Raw genomic sequence first — 20,759 nt, forward strand, 5'->3', positions numbered from 1 at the left:
CATCTGACATGGTAAAAAATAGACTCAATCCTGGACAATTCTCAATAACCAATCAAAAGAATGTTTAGAGGATCATTTAGTATTTTCTTGTCAAAAAAACCACTTCTTTTATTGAGAATGTAAGTTTGGTCAAAATCAGTGTTATTGATTTTGGTTTGTTACTGATTTTGGTCAGTGTTACTGACAAAACAGTGTTTGGTCAAAATCAGTCTTACACTGTACTAGACTTCTGTAGTACGTTGCTTGATATCACATAGTTTTTTGTTTCAGTCAAAAGCTTAAACAACAAAAGATAAATACAAGGTATAAGGAATGGATTAGAACATTATGTGCAATGTGAAGCTGTTCTTTGTCAGTTACTCCTGAAGCAAGATTCCTCAGGAGTCACAACTTGATCTTTGGTGAGTAATTTCTTTGTATGGGCTTCTCTGGGTCTGTATTCACCTGTGCACCGTGAGCTCAGGCAAAATGTTATGGTACAATGCAGTGGATGCAAGCTAAAGCCAAGAAAAAGCAAGAGACACAATAGTTAGGAATGAGGACAATTAGTCACTGGAAGCAGTTCCCTGAGTGCTCTGTGGACATCTCTGCAACCTGTGTTTTAAAGTCAGCAATTGCTATATTTCTAAAATAAGTGTAGTAGTTCAGCTAAATCATGTAATTGGAACCATTAGGCCAAAGTCCAAAGAAGAGAAACAAAGACACATCCTATTAATCTTCTGGTCACAGTTTATCCACCTGTGGTATTAGACTGGATTCTGTGCTTGTGACAGTTTTCTAGTTTGATTCAAACATCTACTGTTTTTAAATAACACTTTCCATCCCTATTTATTTTCCATAAAGTATTCTTTATTATCTTTAATTTTAAAACATTTAGCCACTTCCAATAGAAGGCATGGGAGAAGTAATATTTTCTGCAGTATACATGTTTCTGGAATTAGTAGTTATCATAGATACTGAAAAATAAGAGTACAGAAAGTACATTGATGACAAAGACTGAGCATTGGGTTCAATTTTGCTATGTTCTGAGTGTTGCAAGTATTACTCTGTAAGCTTTTTACCTCCTGTTGACATCTGGAAGCAAAACAATTTATTTGCACTTTGCTGATTTTTATAGTAGAGGACAGCTGTTGATACTCACTTTAGAAAGCAAATATTGCTGAAATGAATGGCAAGATTTCCAAGACCAAAAGAGACATGGAGCAAAGTCTGCCAGAAAATAATTTATCTTTGAAAATATCTACTGAACCACTGAACACAGTAATGAACAATATATGAGTAGATGTTTGCATTCACATTGAATTCATGTCTGCTTAGATATAAAAGTGACTGTCCTCAGGTCCATTGATTTCCTGCAAAAAAAAAAAAAAATACTAATACAGGAAAATAATATTGTCTTCATTTATGAAATGTGCAAACTTTTGCTGACAGATTATACAATTCAAGATTTTTTTTCTTTAGAAAATTCAAACCCAGAAACCATTTCAAACAATCAGACACAAACCATAATAACAGAACATTAAAGTCTTACTGTTAAGGTTTCAAAAATCAAGACACAGATAGTCAAATATGTCTATTAATTTTGGCCCCCTGTGAATATATATTTATTAAATAGTTTTAAATGTTCTTGCAGTGTACCATACTGTGCATACAAATTTGTGTTTTCTAGAAGTAATTTAAAATGAGTAAAATAAAGCTTTGAAAAGCTGCTTCCTGAGTAATGCCACACTCATTTTAAAACTGGGTATTTTAACTATGCCATTGTAAACATGTAGTTAGGTGATATGGATATTTAATTTTGTGTTATCATGTGCAGTTTTGAAATGAATAGTCTTAGGAAATTGTGGCCAGGATTGGCATCTGAGCAGTTTGAAAGTTCTCCATCATTCATGGTGTTTTTTTCATAAATGTGCCCTAGAACAGAAAGCATGTCAATGTGCTAATGCCTCACCCCAGCTCATGCACTGTGCAAACAGTGGTGTGCAATGAGCAGCTTGGGGACACACTGGGGTTTCTTCTCTTACAATATAGCAACTATTCACAATCCAGTGTCAAAATTTGCATTACTTAGGGTTACTTGTCTTGTCCTGAGCATATCCAGACAGCACTTAAGTTATCATACACATTTCTCTACAGTAATCTTGTAATCATTCACATTACCTGTCTTCAGCTTTGCATGTAAACCCCTCTTAAAAATAGGTTCAGTCAGTGGCAGTGTAAATATCAAGGCATTTATCAGCATTTGCTGAAAATTAGCACCCACACTATATTTGGAAATATAATAAGTGAAGATATCTTCAGACCTACCTGAGAAGCAAAATATTGTCCTGCTTTACTAGTTCACATAAAATTAGGGAAGGCTAGTGTCTATCTGACATTGGCTGAAGCACCAGGTTAAGGCAGTGCAGTAACTTCCAAAGAGGAGATGAAGGCTGACCTGTAATTGTGGCACCAGGAGACATCTGTGCACATGGATGGCTGTCACCTAGGAAAGAGCTGGGCTCTGAATGAACTGTATCCCACCTGGATACACAGGGCACAAAGGTGCTGTCTGCTTCCTTCTGCAGCATTTGATGCCCATTACTGTTCAGTGTGAAAGAAGAGGTTTCTTGATATATGCATAAGGCATTAGCCTAAATGATTATCAGCATATATAGTCAATGCATCACTTTTGACCATGAAAAGAAGTGGTATCAGCACCTGTGCTTCACTGACCAAAGACTGAGGAGAACTGTACTTATCTCTCAAGAGGCCATATTGCATTTTCTCTTGATTGCAGGAAAAGCAATTTTCCTGAAAGTAATTTAGTACCATGCAAGTGTTCCTACTCACTGCTCACTCTTTATCTGTTTTGCTGTTAATTAGAAGATCACATTTTTTAAAAGATATCACTTCCAGTTACAGTTATGAATTTCACCCAGGGGGTGCCATTCCCCATGTTGGTCTCAAACCAGGCATGGGCAGATAAGCTAATGTCATTTGCTATGCTCAGACAAGCAGAAAAAAAATTAATTTCTATCAGTATAGTAAGCTCCTCTTTTAACTGCCACAACCTTCAGTTTGGGGATCCCAAATTAAATACTTTAGGATAGATGTCAAAAGAGGAGAGTGAGTATTTGCAACAGAAGAGTTGTCATTCAGGAGGGCAACACAGCACAGAACTCTGTCTGACACTGAACTGTTCTTTTTAAGACAGATCTCACACACTGTAAGCAACCAGAGTGAACGTAGAGTCTTTCCACAGTCTCTCATGAATTTCTAATTGGTAAGTAATGATGGATTGTTACCTGCAGATAATGAAGTTATTTTCCACAGGATTATAGTGTGAACAGACATCTGGTAATGTGCATAAGTGAAAGAGAGTCATAAAAATTAGAGTGTTAAGTTATAGGACTCTTTGAGGTAAACAAATTCCCTTTCACAGAGATAGTTTTGTTTGAATTATATTTTGAACAAATAGCAAAAATCTGTTGGAAACAAGAATTTTGGGAGATGGTTCTTGTTTACACTTTGTGTAAGCAATGCAAATTGTCTTTAAAGTAAATTACAATTCTACTTACATCCACTTTACTTCAGGTTTATACTGCCAGACTGCTTTGGAAATCCTTGAAGAAATTTCCCAAGATCTTAAGAGAAAATATACTATATTCACATTGGTTTTCATAAAATAGGAAGGCAAACTTAACGGGCCCTAACTTTAATTATTTCTTCCTCAAGGTAAAATATAGGAAGTACAACAGAAAAAAATAACACATCAAAATAGATTTGGAATCAAAATGTCACCCAAGCAGTTAGTCAAGAAAGTTGTTGTAAACCTCTGTATGAAAGTGTGTTTGTGGTTTTTTTTTTTGTTTTAAATGGTTATCTGAAAAGAACAGGCAAGTAAATGTAGAAGGTATGTGTCATAGTTCTGGGGTGATGTGGTAGTAGTAAGTTCTAATGATCACAGTGCATGTACCTGAAGGCATTTTATCTTAGCATATGATTTCATTCTTCTATTCCTACTGGATTGAGGCATATAATTTCTTTCAGAAGGGCTTCACTGAAAAATGAAAATGTGTTAAAACACATTTCTCCTTTCTCCTCCAAGGAAAATGAGAATAAAATAGATTTTCCTTCGGAAAAAAACCATATAGCTCTTGAATCAGTCAAATATGGTTTGTATGGTAAAATAAACAAAAAAACTGAATGCTTTTTGAGACTTGTTGGATTTTTACAAAGAAAATGGAGAGACGTCTTTAAAAAGCAACATTTTTATTTGACTTCAGATGTCATTGCTTCAAAGTGCATTAAAATGACATCCCCCACACCCCATTAGAATGCATCTGTTGTTTCTTCCCTGAAAAATCTGTAAACCATCAAACACTTATTATAGCACAATACCACAAATTCAGAATTAGGAAGTACAGTATGGGAGATAACATAATTTGAGCTAAAAGATGAAATGGAGATCCTTTCCACAGGTGAACATTTTAAAAATGCTTATCTTTTTTGAGGTATCTGTCAGGCAAAAGATAAGATCCAATTTTGGTTACTATGTTGCACTTAGCTAACAGACACTATAGGGTTTTCAAAAGCATTATCTATCTTTTTCTTATTGGAATGGGTTATTTTAAAAAAAATATTTAATATTTTTATGGGCTTTTCTGCCCACCTGAGGTGACAGCATTTTATCAAAATGTTTGAAGTGTTTATTATGTGAGCAGTGACTTGGATATTTTACAGTCCTTGAGGACAAAATGTGTACTGTAATCCAAGTACAGCTTACACATAAACTGTAGTATGAAAATAAGATAATGCTTATCGTGGTTAAAAGAAATGTAGAACCTAGGATACTATAACAATATGCATAGATTATTAGCAGGTCTTCTAGCATCTACAATTTGAAGTATTTGCATGTTTTAAACACTTCCTCCTATTCCCATAACCCCCCATCATTATGTTGCTGTTACTGTACAATGCTGGAAAAAACCCAACCCCAAACAACCGGCTTCTGAATTATGGAACTTAATTTTCAACTACAATCATGTCAGGTCATGTCAGACGGTGTAAGAGAACTCTTTTTCTGTTTCATGTTAAGTGCTAGGCTATATCTATCTATCTATCTATCTATCTATCTATCTATCTATCTATCTATCTATCTATCTATCTATCTATCTATATATCTATCAGTTTAGAGGGTTTAGTGGATTTGTAATCATCTTGAAGTACTCAGCAAAATATGTGGATAGCCTGTGAATGCACAGTATCAAATAATTAGAGAAGTCCAATGAAATTGAAAAAAATTAGAAAGGATCCCACCAAAGCTAAGTATTCCAGTTCTAGCCTGGTTTAAAATAAAACAGAAGTTTCTTTGGAGATACGATTCTTATTCAGAATAGAGTAAAATGAGATATCTGAACATAAGATTAAAATTAATGCCTCATCTTGTATACCCATACACAACTAACATGACCTAACATGTTAGAAAATAATTAATGTGGTTTGGTAAGTACTTTTGCAAGAGCACAGATCTGGATTTTCAGATGCTCACTTTGTGCTTTACTTGGCTCAAACAACTCTGCTTTAAAGTCTTGTGCCATGATGGAATGATAATTGGGTGTTGATGAAAAACATCACTCATCATTGTATTGTGATTTGAATTATATTTGTTCTAAAGTTGAGCGGTAAGATGTGAAATAAACTGTATGGGTTTGGTGATTGCGCTTTAAAAGCTCCTTCATTTCCAGTCCAACTGTGAATCATTCTTTAAATCAATAGGGCTTACTGAAACTCTGGGATTACCTGAAAGAATTCTGAAGAGTTTGTCAGTAAGAAAAAAAATATCATGACTATTTTCTATTACGTGTATCTTTGTGTTCCATATCCTCCCTAATACTTCTGAACCCTTAACATGGACATTTTTCCACCATTCCTGCTGGGACAAGCCAGAATGATTTTGAAGTTTTGTTTAGCAAGTCATTTTCAGTGGAAGTGTTTTCTAATCAGTAATTTCAATGATTCATGTGCAAAGAAATTAAAATAAAAATAAAACTGCACAAAGTTTCATTGACCTTTTTTTTTTTTTATGCTAGATACTTTAGAACATTGGAAGGAAATTAATATTTGCCCATGGTTGAAAACAAGTATATAATTACATAAAAGAGATTAGGCAAAGCCAAAATTGCTTTATATGTGGAGCTGGTTTGATTGTTACTTCCATAATAACGAGCCATTAAATACACAAGTGGTTTGTTGATCACAAGGACAGAGCTGAGGCTTGTCAGAGTTATTCTGATGACTCAGAAAGTCCAGAGTAAACATGACACTTACAAACAATGGCTACAAATAATGTAATCAATATTCCTTGCAGGTCTCCTGACTGTGTGTGTGTTCAGAAAGGAATACAGATGATGCCATAGCATGCTTAATCCTTGAAACTGCATTTCAGCTGACTGCCCCTTCTGCTTTTTCCATCCTCTGATGATAAGACCACAGGGAAAACACTAAAAAATAATAAAAAAAATTGTTTGCTTAATATTTGTGGGCATCAGAGAAAGAAACTAATGGGAAGGCTTTTTTTCAGTCCAGTGCACAGAACCAGAACAGTGGCATTTTCTGTTACTGTTTATTTCACATCCAGCATTTTAAATCTTCTGAGGCTCTTCGTGCTAAATAGCAAGTGATCAGAGTTTGTGACATTAAGGTGGGATTTTATAGTTCAATAAGGTCATATATATATATATATATATATATATATATATATATATATATATATATATATATATATATATATATATATATATATGATGATTTCAAATACACATTTGTGTGTGTCAGAAAGCACACGAAGATTTAGGGCTGAAAGAATTTGTTTCATGCAGGAGTTAAGTGTGAAGAGAAGGGATTATCACCTTAGGCTTTTGTTCTTTGGTGTTCCTACACCATGGAAACTAGGCTGATGTGTGAGAATGAGTCAGAAAGTTTTTGACTAGGTAGCTTAGTTGATCAGAACCAAATGCAAGAGAGCTCAGTGATGCAGCAAATGAGCTGGAGAAGTGTGTTGCAACTGATAGAAGAAAAATACATTTGTAGATGTTGAGGGATGAGTGAACAGTAGGAGTTATACAAGGGGAATCTTCCACTTTTTACTCTTTGCTGCAAAATATGTGGGATCTTCACTTTCCCTTTTCCTTCCAATTGTCATCCATCTACCCTTGTTCTCAGTAAAACACTTCTCTTTAACTTCCTCCTCTTTGATTACAGTGTTCTTGTTTTTCCACTCTGAAAGTATGATCAACATGCCTGGGAATGCGTGGTGCAGACTGTTGGCTGCAGACCTTCACTTATTTTGGCTACAGAAACTACTGTTAATTGTTGCATTCCTCTGTGCCTCTTTCCTCATGAACACAAACTGCTTTGAAAATTATGAAATTAATTAATGATGCCACAAGATTTCTGCCTGATTTTGCTGTATTAAGGGTTTAGACTAATTTCAGCTTAGGCCAGAAGCTGGAGTTATATGTCAGGGTCATGTAACTCAGATTTTTTAGCTTTCAGCTTTTAGAAAGCAAGAATTACCTGCTTTGGGGGGAAAACAACACACCCCAAACAAACAAACAAACAAACAAGAGCCCTACCAAAAACCCAAGCAACAAACCATCAAAAGAACCCCCACATCCCCTCCCTTGTACAATGTTGTCAAGTTTTGCTTTCCTGGACAAATAAATAAAAATGATGCTCAGCTCCTGGTGTGTATGTTGCTTCAGTTTTCTCCAACAGTCTCTGTCCTTTGCTGCATGCATCCTTGGCTGTGCACAGTGCCATGGTCTCAGTCCTGTAGAAATTCATCAAATGTTGAATGCACAGCAAAGTTTTAAACACTGCCAACAGGAAGTGCCAGATCCTCAGGATGATTTCTGCTAACAGGCACTTCTCAGTTGCTTCAGCTCATTTCTTCCATAATTTTAACTAAAACCAAGATTTTGAACAGTGATGAGAAACAACAGCCTCTGATTGACCAGACTTTCAAAGATACCAGCTGAGATCCTAACTTTTCATATAATGGCCATTTAATCTGAATCTAAGCAGAGGCTGAGCTTGACTTCAGGCTCTGAAGTACATGAGTGTTTGCCTCTAGGTTTCTTAGCTATGTCAATCTCCAAGTGTTCTCTGGCTAGATAAGGAAATCTTTTCATTAAGACTAAGTCCTGACTTTGAATATTAGGCTTTCTTCCATGTATTGGCATGAACTTGAAGTTTTAACTTGAAAATAATTTATTAGCTATTCTCTAGAGGCATAAGTGTATAGTTTCTATGCCTAGGCATGCTAAACCCTGGCAATTCTGGTTTTATTTATCTGGACTGGGTTTTACTGTATTCCTTTAGGTCATATTATCCTGCATTGCATGTAGTTTGTTTTTTCAAGTGATATATTAAACTGGGCTAGCAGAGACTTGCTGTTATTTCCTCCATATGAAAGAAGAATGTAGGGAGTCCCAACCAAACTCACCTACTGTGATTTGTTGCAGTGACATTACACAGCAATGTAATGACCTCTAGAAGAGATGGTTCAGTTTTAACCAGTAATCATTATACCATTATTTTACATACTTGCAATGCTATAAATAATAAGAGCTTAGTCACCTTATATTATTCCAAAACATAATTTAAAAAGTATTTGAGATAGAAATTCACTCCAAAAAATAGTTCTAAAAATACCATTCAGGTTTTGAATGAGTTCTGTTGTTTCTGCAAAGTCTGAGCAAATGACATCTCAGTATTTTTCAAAATATAATAAACCAAATTAAGATATTCACAATTTTTCCCCATATTCTCTTAAGCAATCTTTATTTTCTCAAAGAAAAAAACAAAAAAAAAACTCATAGTGAAAAGCTGAGACTAAAAAAGCAAGGGGATGGGGGCAAAGGAAAGAAGACTTTATTTAAGAATCATTTGTCTCTGTGTATTCAAGCCTGCATTAAGTGCTTGGCCTGTCTACTATCTGTAAAAACAGTCAAAATGCCCCAAGGTATTAAACCAAATGTGTCAGCAAATACTAGGAGTCAGGTGTTTAGTGCTCTGGGTGTGTGGATGCTTGAGATTTTGCCAGGCAGGAATGAACACTTTCATCAGCACGTGGCTCACAATGTGATAAAATATGCCGAAAAACAACAATGGTGGAAACAACAAAATAAATGGACTCTCAGCTTCAGTCTGATATAATTTTATTAGCAGCAAAATGATCTCAATGTACATTTCTTTTCACACTGAATGGTTCAGTCTGCATAAGCTTCAGGCACGTTTCTTATAGTTGGGTTTTGAGAATTTAATCAGAAAGTGGCCATAAGCAATTTTGGTATTTCCCTTTTAATATGCAAGGAAAACTTTCCAGCCAGCTGCACTCCTTCTAACAATTCTTCAATATCTCCAGCTTCCAAAGTAGTCTTTACTACCCCTGACTCTCTGGAGTTTATTGCTCTTGCTCTCCATACACATATTGTTTGCAAGGGTTCTGAGAACATCTTTCTCAGCTTCCTCTCTGAGCTGCAGTGATCAGCTGCCTTCAATCACCTGACAATGCCTGTGGCTACTCTGAGCACCATGGAAGGAATGAGGGAAGTTTGTGAGCAAGTGTCAAGAAAAATTTTAAAAGCTAATACGTGAATGACGTTTTAGAGAACCTAAGTGTAAATCACTATCATTGTAAAGGGATTTTTACCCTCCCTGAGATAAAAATCACTTTATCTTGTAGTCTTTACTTAATATTCCTATTAATTGACATAATGAAAAGGATATAAAAAAATTCACCTATCTGGATATATTATAAATTTTTCCAAAAATCAGGGTAAAGGCTGTAGAACAGAGAATGAAAATTAATATAAGAGCTAAATAAAAGGTAGGATGAAAGAGAGGATCATTGAGAAGCAACATCCATCAGATCAATTTTATTAGACTATGAGAGGCTAACTGACCTTTTTAGGTTACAACATTGCAGGTTAGATGGAGTTAGGGTATGAATTAATATGTACATTCTGCTGAAAAGATGGTCACAAAAACTTTGCACAGATTGTTTTGTGAAAAAATTTTTGTAGTGGTGGGGAGCTTTTGTACATGGACACTCTGTTGTTCATTTGAAAGCAAAATGTTGGTTCAGCACATACTTTCAAAGAGTAGTTGACACAGACATATCCTCACCTGCCAAACATGCTACAGCAGTGTTCCTGCTGGAAAAGGTGTGGAACTGGCAACCAGGAACAGTAACACCTTAAACCACAGAAAGTAGATCCTCTCGTGATCGCCTCTCAAAGCCATAATACATCTGAAGAATTGCAGTGGAAATAACTATTGCCCAGCACAGATAGTGCAGGGAGCTGAATTCCAGGCCCTTGTGCTGTCTTCAGGCAAAAATGTGTGTTAGCTGGAGGCTGGAAAAAACTGTGAGTACCTTAGTGGGCAAGGGAAGAGAGAAGGATGTCACCATCCAGGCTACTGTAGGGTCTGTGACATGATCCCAAATAACATCATTCTCTCCAAAGTGGAGAGATATGGATTTGATGGATGGACTCTTTGGTAGGTAAGGAATTGGCTGAACGGCCACAACTCAATGTCTGGATGGAAATCAGTGTTGAGTGGTGTCCCTGGGGGCATCTTTACTGGGACCAGTACTGTTCAATTAATCTTCATCACTGGAGATCTTTAGAGATAGACTTCCTTTCACTTCCTGCTCAGGATGTTTTATGTCTAGTGCATCCCAAAGGTTGGATCAATACATAAATGTTGTGAAAGGTGTAAGTATTCTATGTGACTTTATTAAGGTTTTTAACCTTTTTTTAAACTTGGTGTCTGTAATTGTCCTTTGACAGTGATTAAACTAACAGGAAAAATAAAATAAAAATACTTAGTACAGACAGTGCAATTTTCCTAAAGTTTATTTTGAAGGCTTTGCTTAAGTTAAAAAAAAAAAACAAAAACAAACAGACTTAAATAATGCTGGGTCAACATGGAAAACAATCTTTTCCCACTAATGGGTGAAAAGCTTTGAGGACACAAGTATTCAGAAATCAGAATCAGCTGATAACATGACACTTGTGTAATACAATGTTTACATTTGGAGTCATTCCCTGAATGAGAGGAAGCCATTCACACTGTTACATGTACTGCTTCTTTGATCCAACATTGTATTTACCTGTAGTGTAGTGGGCAGATTTGCAGTCCTAAATTATTTAGACATCCTGTGCTTTCAAATGAAAGAGGACCATTATGTCCCTTAGTTTTAGCTTCTGTATAACACAGAACAGAATCTTTCACCATATAATTTACTTCATATTGCAGATAATCTTTTTTGATGTCCACTATTTAATAAAATCATTGAAACCAGATTTTAAGGCTTGATGTGGTAGAGAGGATACTACCCCCTACTGTACTATATTTTACCCTTGTTTTTAAATATGTGCAGTAATGAGTAAGGTTTCACAGCTACAACACTTTCTCTTAATGTGTTGTCATTGCTTTGTATAATCAATACAAGCCAGGCTAACATCTTCCTCAAATATAGTCCCTAAGTTCCTAAGGCAATGAACAGTGATGGAATTAAAGTACATCTCTCACCTGGATGCACATTCCGTGCCATCACTAGTACATAATCCCATGTGCTTCTTGCTGTTTTTTCCCAATTCAATAGTTTTTAAGGAGAGATATGTTCACCCACTTAAACATCTTAAAAATAAGAATGATGAGTCATGCCTAAATAAACTAACAGATGTTCCAGTCTACCTTGGGGTGAGTACATCAGTCAGAATATTCATTATCACATAATATGCAACCACATTATCTTCATCTGTTCCTGTGGTTTATTCCCAAGAAACTTAGGCAACATTACATTTTACCAGGAGATCATTGGGTTCAAAGCACATTCATTCAGTCTTCACAATCCCTTTTTGAAGAGCTGAAACCTGCATAAACATTTCTAAAATAAGCAAAACCAAACAGCATAGGCTGTGTGTGAAATACATTTTAGCACAATTTTACAAGAATTTTCTCTACTACCACAAAGAGGATCTTAGTATGGCAAATCCAGGGGATGATTTTTGAAACATAAGCTATGAAAAATATGAGGATCTTCAGGATGAGTGTGTATTCAGAATATTTGAGATAATATAATCCTTTCTGTGAAATTCAGGTAAAATGTGGCAATGAGATCCTCAATAACCTTCATAGTTTTGCCTTCTTTTCCCTCATTGCAGTTCCATTTCTATTTCTGAATCTCAAGAATGAAATATTTGTTTATATAGTTATTTATATAGTTTCTGGGTAGTCAAGCAGGAAGTTCAGCAAAGCAAAGTGCAAGGTCCTGCTCCTGGGATGTGGGAATCCCAGACACACCTACAGGGCTGTGTGAGAGCAGCCATGTGGAGAAGGACCTTGGAATGATGGTTGTTGAAAAACTCAACATGAGCTGACAGTGTGTGCCAGCAGCCCAGAAAGCCAACCAAATCCTGGGCTGCATCAAAAAGACCATGGCCAATGGGTCAAGGGAGGTCATTCTCCCCCTCTGTTCTGCTCTCCTGGGACACCGCCTGGAGTACTGCAGCCAGGTCTAGTGCTCCCAACAGAAGAAAAAGATGGAGCTGTTGGAATGAGTCTAGAACAGGGCTATGAAGTTGGTAAAGGGACTGGAGCACCTCCCCTACAAAGGCAGGCTGAGAAAGTTGGGGCTGTTCAGCCTGCAGAAGAGAAGGCTGCATGGAGACCTCAGAGCAACCTTCCAGTGCCTGAAGGTGTAGGCACACAGTGTGTGGTGATTGGGAGTGGGGCTGTGGCTGAGCCTCATCCCCAGTGGGCACAGCTGTGAGCAGCAGGTGAGCAGCACTGACAGCAATGAGCCATGGAGTGCCCAGGGGCACTGACCAACCACCACAGGGAACAGAGGGCACACTGGTGCAGTGCATGAACATGAGGGGTATAAAAGGTTGGGCTGAAGAACAAGAAGGGCAGACACTTTGCACCCTTCTGAAGTGCAATGGGGTTACTCAGTATGGGCAGGTGCTTGAAGCCTTCTGAAGTGCTTTGGTGTTACTCTGTATGGATATTGAAATGGTATGGAAATTGTATGATGATACTCTGTGTGTTGTGGCTGTCTTGACTGTGACATATGCTGTGACATGAAGGGGCCTAAATGGAAGCCAGACAGATACTCCTCATCCTGAATTGCAGTGATAGGACAAGGAGTAATGGGTTCAAACTGGAGCAGGGCAATTTTAGGCTAGCTATACAGAAGAAATTCTTCATTGTTAGGGTTGTGAGGCATTGGAACATCTGCCCAGAGGAGTTGCAGATGCCCCATCCCTGGGAGTATTCCAAGGCCAAGTTTGATATAGTCTTGAGCAACCTACTCAAGTGGAGGTGTCCCTGGCCATAGCAGAGGTCAGTGGGACTAAATGTTCTTTAAGGCCCATTAACATTCTGTTGTTCTATGATTTTATGATTCAATGTAGAATTAGGCTCTTGTACATTCTTGGTAGCAAACTCTACTTTCACACTGATATCTTTGAAGTTATGCCAGATTTATAAAAATATGATCAAGAATCAGAAGTTACACATCACTCTATACTATGAATGGTGATATCCACTTGGATTCAAATTATTTTGCTGTAAAGGTCATGCAGCACTTTTTGGTTATCAAAAAGGTGATAATATTTTTCATGGCAACCTTTGTAGATGCAGAAGAGTTTGTGGGAGGAGAAATAATGAGGAGGAAGATCAAGTTATGATTACAGATTATTATGTAGCATTTAAGTGGATGTCCTTCAGCCAAAAGCTTTTTCAGTATCCAAATGCAAGATTTGTGTAGCTGGAAACCAAGAGTAGAGGTGAGCATAAGAGGACAGAAAACTCAAAACTGGAAAGAACTGAAGTTCATAAGATTTGAGTGGTCAGAGAAATTAATATTTTTTGGCACGAGCAAATAAATTTTGACACGAGTTAAAGACTATGGCAAAAAGAATCCATGTGAATCTTAGTTATTTAAGAGATAACCAAGAGACAAGATGGAAAAAGACAAGCCATATTACTTCAATAAACAGCACTGTTATACTAGATTAGCACATCAGTGCTATCATCTATACTTGAGAAGAATGCAGATATATCAGAAATTTCAATCAGTCCTGAAGATGAACTTGAGAGTATAAATCTTATATTATAAGTTAAAAGTAGCTCAGTTTCTGTGAATTTCTTTCTTTATAGAAGACAGCCCCTGTGTTCAGGTGATACTGAGGAAAGCTTTGATACTACCAGAGAGGAAGAATGTTAAAAATTTTAGTGAATGTATCTCAAATCAGGCAAACTGAATGATAAAGGAAGATGCTTTCATAACAGAAGTTAAGTGCAGGAATGCATTCAGAAAGGCAGGATATACAGCATCACTTGGAACCAGATTGTCGTTATTTCTTAAGGAAAAGAAGTCAAACTCTTGGAAGGAAATCAGAAATGGCAGATGAGTCATGTGGTCATACCTGTTTTCTTGATGTTGACATTTTATTCTCCATTTTGGGGAAGTCTTCTCTCCTTTACATTCCTCTAGGAAAGAGAGAACGTTCTTTACAATCTATTTGCATACAATACATTTTGCATTGGACTCAGAAAAAACATGGCAATTACTATGATCAAACACAATGTGCCTGGTTATTTCAGGCACTTATATGCAAGAGCAAATTAATCACTTTTAATTTCACTTTACAAGTGACAGATGTATTTTTTAATTTCTTTGTTTGGCTAGATCTTAGTTTGTAGCTGCAGACAGTTCAATGTAGGTCAGGTTAAGGTTCAAAAAAGGTACAAAGAATCTTAATTGTATGACGTGGGTTGGTATTTGTCCATATGCCAGAGCTCAGACTGGTCAGACCAAAAATACATTTCTTTTTCTGCAGATCAGATTGGACTAGGTTTTTAATGTTGTTTCCTTGGTTTGTGTTTGTCAATGAGAAGAAGTTGCTCATTTACTTATGATTTTCCTCATCATGGGCTATGATTCATCTCTTTCAGATCCTTGGAACATTTCTTACTTAATGAGCTCCTCCCTGCTACTCAAGGAGCCTCAGGCTGTGGTGGAACCTGGGTCTTTGCTGTTCACTGCTGAGAGAAAGCAGTTGTTTCAGCCCAAAAATGATGAAATGCTTTTGTTTGACTCAATTTGTTTGCCTTAATATAAGCTATTTGGGCAAAATGGTTGTGAATGGGAGGATGTGAATACAGGAGCTTCGAATACATGGTCTAAATGTCTTAACTGCTTTTAAAACTTACAGACTAGGCAAGCCATCAGCAGTTATTTGTATAGTTTTTCTTACAAAGTCCTCTCTTTTCTGTGCTTATGTCATACCTCCATAGTTTTGGTAAAAAAAAGGAAAGCTATAATATACTTCATGTGAAACCTCTGAAAGTACAGAATTTCAAAGAATTTGTTTCGCTTAATCTTTAGAACACAGACTAAATGTATCTGAAACTTAATAGCCATCCTGCTTTCATATTAACTTGCCCCATACAACATATGCATAATAAATATTTGTACAATGCAACAGGTAAATAAAATATTTCTATGTTTGTCTCATTTGTTACTTAGTCTTAATTTTCTTTTTATATTAAATTTAGATGACAAATATCTTTTACTGTTATTTACTATAATGTATGTGTTACTATAATTTCTTCTACAGCATGAAATGACAATAACACATCTTAAATAAGCAAAAAATATCCAAAAAGGTAAGGCACTTTAACAGGAAGCTCACTACCTGTTTGAGGGTCCAAACCACTTCCTGTTCCAAGGCCCAAAGAGCAGGATTCATACATCTTACAGATAGGAGTTTCTGCACTGGGCCATGTTGGCCGATATTTATTGAACACTTGCCCAAATACTAAATATTTTTTGTAAATAAGATTGGACAATGTGAGAAAAATAGAAGTGTCTTGCTGAAGTTTCATATTATTTCAATTTTCTGTAGCCAGGCAGAATTTAATTTGGTGGGCTATATTCAATTTATGCATTTTTACGTTGTTCCTTCCTTTATAGGTAATAAAACTATCTTTATTTGTTTAAGAAATACTTTAGTTCCATAAAAACATAGCATTTTCTTCTGTTCTTTATTTGCATTGAGAACTCTTTACAGTTCCCTGGCTATAAATGTCTCTTACAGCCCATGCTGCCAAAATACTTTAATGGAATTTTGGAGGTGAGGATAAGGCCCACTTTGCTAAACACAGAGATAGAATGTAAAGTGATGGTGAACCATGTGACTGCATTACTCCTCTTACTGACATGCACAGTCTAAATGACCACGCAGAGAATCAAAACTGGTGGAACTTACAGGCTAGGGAAAAAAGATGAATGTATAATGAGATGGAAAAAAAAGGCAATTTACCCCTTCCCTACTCTTCATGCTAGTTCTTTTTCTTCTTGCCACCTTTTTTCCCAAATCCTTAGCATGCAGACTACACTGTCACGTGCTGAGATTTACACATTTTTATTCTGATCCCCATTTCCCCCCTCTTATATGTTTATCTTTCAATGGAGACCACACTTCTAAAGTTTTCTTTCCTTCTTTCCCCCTCTTCTAAAGAGCACTGACAACATCACTGTCACAGGACCCGTATTCCCTCCATGCCATTCAGGGATTACCTAATCTCCTAGTAGAGATGGGACCCTGTGAGGCACTTACTCTATTCAGGAAGAGTTAATGGACTGTCTGACTCTTCTTTACTTACATTAGGAGTAGTTTGATTCTAGTAATACCCTGGCACTGTAGCTTTGGAAAAGACATTATTCATTGTCTTTCTACATCTTGTTTAGTGAGTGGGATTATGCAAAAATGGAGTGTGAAAGGGGATTTGAATTGTAACTTTTAGCTGGTATGTTACAGAAATTCTGAGAAATCACAGGGGACTATTCTGAACTAGCTTTCTTATTGAAACCTGCAGTTTATTATACTGAGAAGGGGCTCTAAAGAGCAAATAAAAATGTCTGGGTGTAATGACTTAGTGTTTACAGAACATAACTGCCACAAGACTGATTGCTTGATACATTACTTCTTTCATTGTGAGCCGCAAAACAGGTAGGGGCATGGTAGACTAATTTGGTTTATATATTCAGCTGTAAGGCTAGACACTGCATCATTCTTTTCATAAAGCAGGGACTGGAGGCATGTGGGGCCTGTAGCCATGACGACAATAAAACAGCTCCAAGCCTGAGCTGTAAGTAAGAAACTCAGCCTTGTCTCCAGCCCTTCCTGCTCACGACTCCACTCTACATGCTCTCTGGAGAGGGGGCTGGGTGCTCATGAATGATCTATTGAGCAGAGGTACAGTACTGAAAAGCATGTCTACAAGGAGCCTTTTAGCAGAATTTCCCACTGTTAGACTAACACGAGCTAGTGGTGACATCAGCTTGAGCATGCAGAAAGTCCTGGCAGCTGCTCTACTTCACCGTACGGATTTACTGCTCTGTAGTAAACACTGGCCATAAAAAGGCAAACAGCTCATCTGCATTACAGCTCCCATTGTTGCCAGCACTGATGGAGCTGCAGGAAGAGTGGTGAACACCTAGGACTCCAGCTGGAATCAGCATAGTTTGCAAATACCCAAAAGTCCCTGAAGGTGGGACACAAAGTGCCTAAGCTGGCATTTTATTGGCATGAACAGGCAATATGAATGCAATATAGGAACTTCTGATGTGCTACATGTTTAAAATGGATTATCTGCACAACTCACATGAAGAAGGCACTAGTGATAAAAGAAATAACAATTTCAGACAGATCTGTTTTCAGAGCATAGCTCTTTGTTGCTGGTGCTGTCTAGCACATCTTGTTGCAGTCCATGAAGACCTAGAAGATCACATGGTGCTAACAAGACCTGCCCTTTTCATATACTGCTTAGCATCAAAAGAGAATTGGAAATACATTAAATACTACAGGAATGACAGGTGGCAGTAACTGGCAAGTGAATGGGGAGAAACTCAGGACAACTGCTACAACAATTTAACTCATATTTTATTTCAAATGAGAATTTCTACAAACCCTATGTGAAATCACTGCAGTGCTTTCTGATTTCCTTCTTCCACAAAGACAAAAATCACCTTGATATTTATACATATGGTTTTCTGTTTCTTTTGAATCACAAGAGATTTTACATCATTAAGTTTGCACTATGCAAACTGGTTTTGCTGGTAAGTATGAGAACCTCTTTTCAAGAGGGTCTCAAGGCTATAAAAATCAAATAAGCAAGGTTTATTATATTCCTGATGGCAACTGAAGATTAATTTAGCAATGGAGTCAGTTAATGAGACCTGTGATCACCTTCATCTGGACTGGTGTCTGTAATGACTGGGAAGAACACTGAAAAGGAGGAACTGTAATGACAGGCTCTCATTGCAGCATTTTAACTCTGAGTCTGTTAATTAGTTTCATTTTCATTTGATTTTGCAGTAATAATGCTTTCTGATTTTAGATATGAGAAATTGCAACACTTTAATTTTGATTTGCCAGTGTTGGAGTCATTGCTGGATAATAATATTGAGCAAGAAACAATTTTGCCTAACTGTAAATGTCAGCAGCTCATCCTTTGTGTTTTCCTCTCTAGATGATAAAGTCCCAGCAGATCATAGAGGTCAGGCCTGGTTTTTAGTAAGGATTCATTCTCTCATGAAGATAAGAAATCCACTCACATGTCATATCCTGTAACATATCACAGTTACTTTGAGAAACTTGCAATTAACTCCCAGAAAGTCAACTGTTACAAGTTTGTTATCTTCTCATGAGTAATTGTAAGATAATATTTGTGCCACAATCAGTGGCAGAAGGTCAGGTTTAGGATCTGAGTTTTTGCTGTACAGTTCAGATCTCAGTAATTTTTTTTACAGTGTTTTTCTACTTGTTAGTTTTTCCTCCCTCTTTTTCATTTACATTTACTCACGCTGTTCAGAAAAACCTCACAAACCAAAAAATAGTCCAGTTAAGTGCTTTTCATTGTATTAAGGTAATTACCTTCATTATTAATTTAAGAAAGGCATAATAATAATTTTAGAATGTGAGGATTTATGTGTAAAAACCCCAAAATTTGGAAAAAAACCCCAATGCATAACATGTCTTGGAAAAATGCACCAAAGATGAAAAAAATATTTGTCATCCTCACAGTCATTTTTCTGTTGCTACTTGGCTATACCATTTTGATTAGGTATCAAACACTATCTGGTGTTTAATGGACCTTTTAGATCATATGAAATAAATGTATTGCTTTTGTAATTGAAACAAAGTAAAAATTGCATTTGACTTTTGTATCACTTGTAATTTTGGAAGTATTGAAATCTTTCAACTATAAACATAAACAAAGTACCAGCATTTTACTTATTTGACAAAAAAAAATTATTTTAATTTACCAGAAGAACCTACCTACTCCAGCTAGTGTCAGCAGTTACAATCACATAGAATTAATCCTTCACAAAAATGAGAAGAAAACCCCAAACCCAACCACTGCATAAGGCACTTCATTTCTTATATAATAATGTTTCTGAAGGGCAATTTTTCTTCAGGACAGAAATAGATTAAATGTACTGGATGTATTGAGTTTGAAGCATTTTAACTGGGCCTCTTTTACAGCTTGTCTTTATAGCCTTGAAAAGGTGCAGCTAGGATAAGTCTGAGATTTTTGCCATACTACCTTCAATACCAAACTAATGTGTAGCATCCACTTAGGATGTTTGGCATCACAGGTGGCAGTTAAAGAAATGATCACTCAAAAATGTCACCCAGGCAATCTACCAGCAGCTGAAGGGAAGCCCTGAGTGTAGCTTTGAATTCTCTCTCTGACTGTTGCATGCACATTTGCGCATCCCCCAGGTTCAAACAGAGCATCTGACACGACTCCTTCTCCTTACATTCTTAATTATTACATTCTAGCAATGCATCCAGGATGCTCCTGGCCACTGAGCACCCCCACAGTACTGCCCCAGGGCCCCCTGCACCCCACAAGTGGCACTGGAGAGCTGGAGAGAAACCACATGGCTGTGCTGGGAATGTCTGACTTGTCCCTTCTGGGAAGGGTCAGGTGCAAGCCTGAAAATTGGGAAGGTTCATATTCACTGTGTGCTTCTGTATATAAGGGCTGTACTATCAGCATCTGGAAAAACCTCCTTTTACCACAGTTATAATTATAAGAACAAGCCTAAAAAGTAAATGAGATGTGTCTGAGGCAGAATTGAGGATAAGAAACATGCTAAAAATTACTGTCACTAGACTCACAGGCACATTAAAATGGTTTGGTTTGCTGAATGAATAAGATAAAAAAAAATAACAATCTTTATATCCAGTCTATCAATGGAACACATATAGTAAAATTCAAAGTTCTAATAAAGCACCAGTGGAAAAATATGTTGTTTGTGCTTATTCACTGGTACTATCTTTTATTAATTTTAGATTAACATGCTAGCAAATATAGGAAAATTATTCAGGAATTTGTCTTGTTCTTTAAAGTAAGACATAATTTTAAATATACATTGATGCAGGTTTTATGGAGGTCTTTACAAAATTTTGTAAGAAGAAATTACTTTGTATTAAATCAACATTTTGTATATTTTTTTTAGATGGCTTATGAAAGAATTTTTTAATACATGCAGGAGGAAGTGTATGTGTGTGTGTGCACATTTGCATGTGTATCCATGTATCTGTTGCAAATTGAGAATGTTAAAATATGTAAAAAGATTTTGGTACTATTCACAGACTTCCAGAATAAAGAATAAT

General features: G+C 36.6%; 1 long non-coding RNA gene across 1 annotated transcript in view; it reads right to left on the reverse strand.

Moving 5' to 3' along the window:
* Positions 1–1,306: 1,306 nt before the first annotated feature.
* LOC127059112 (uncharacterized) overlaps positions 1,307–20,759 on the reverse strand; it is a 57,835-nt gene continuing 38,382 nt past the window's right edge. The window contains exons 2-3 of the long non-coding RNA XR_007776588.1: positions 14,493–14,556; positions 1,307–1,352 (exon numbers count right to left, since the gene is read on the reverse strand). This is a non-coding gene — a long non-coding RNA (uncharacterized LOC127059112). The remainder of the gene's footprint in view (positions 1,353–14,492; positions 14,557–20,759) is intronic.

Source organism: Serinus canaria, chromosome 1A (assembly GCF_022539315.1).
Source record: "Serinus canaria isolate serCan28SL12 chromosome 1A, serCan2020, whole genome shotgun sequence".
NCBI lineage: Eukaryota > Metazoa > Chordata > Aves > Passeriformes > Fringillidae > Serinus > Serinus canaria.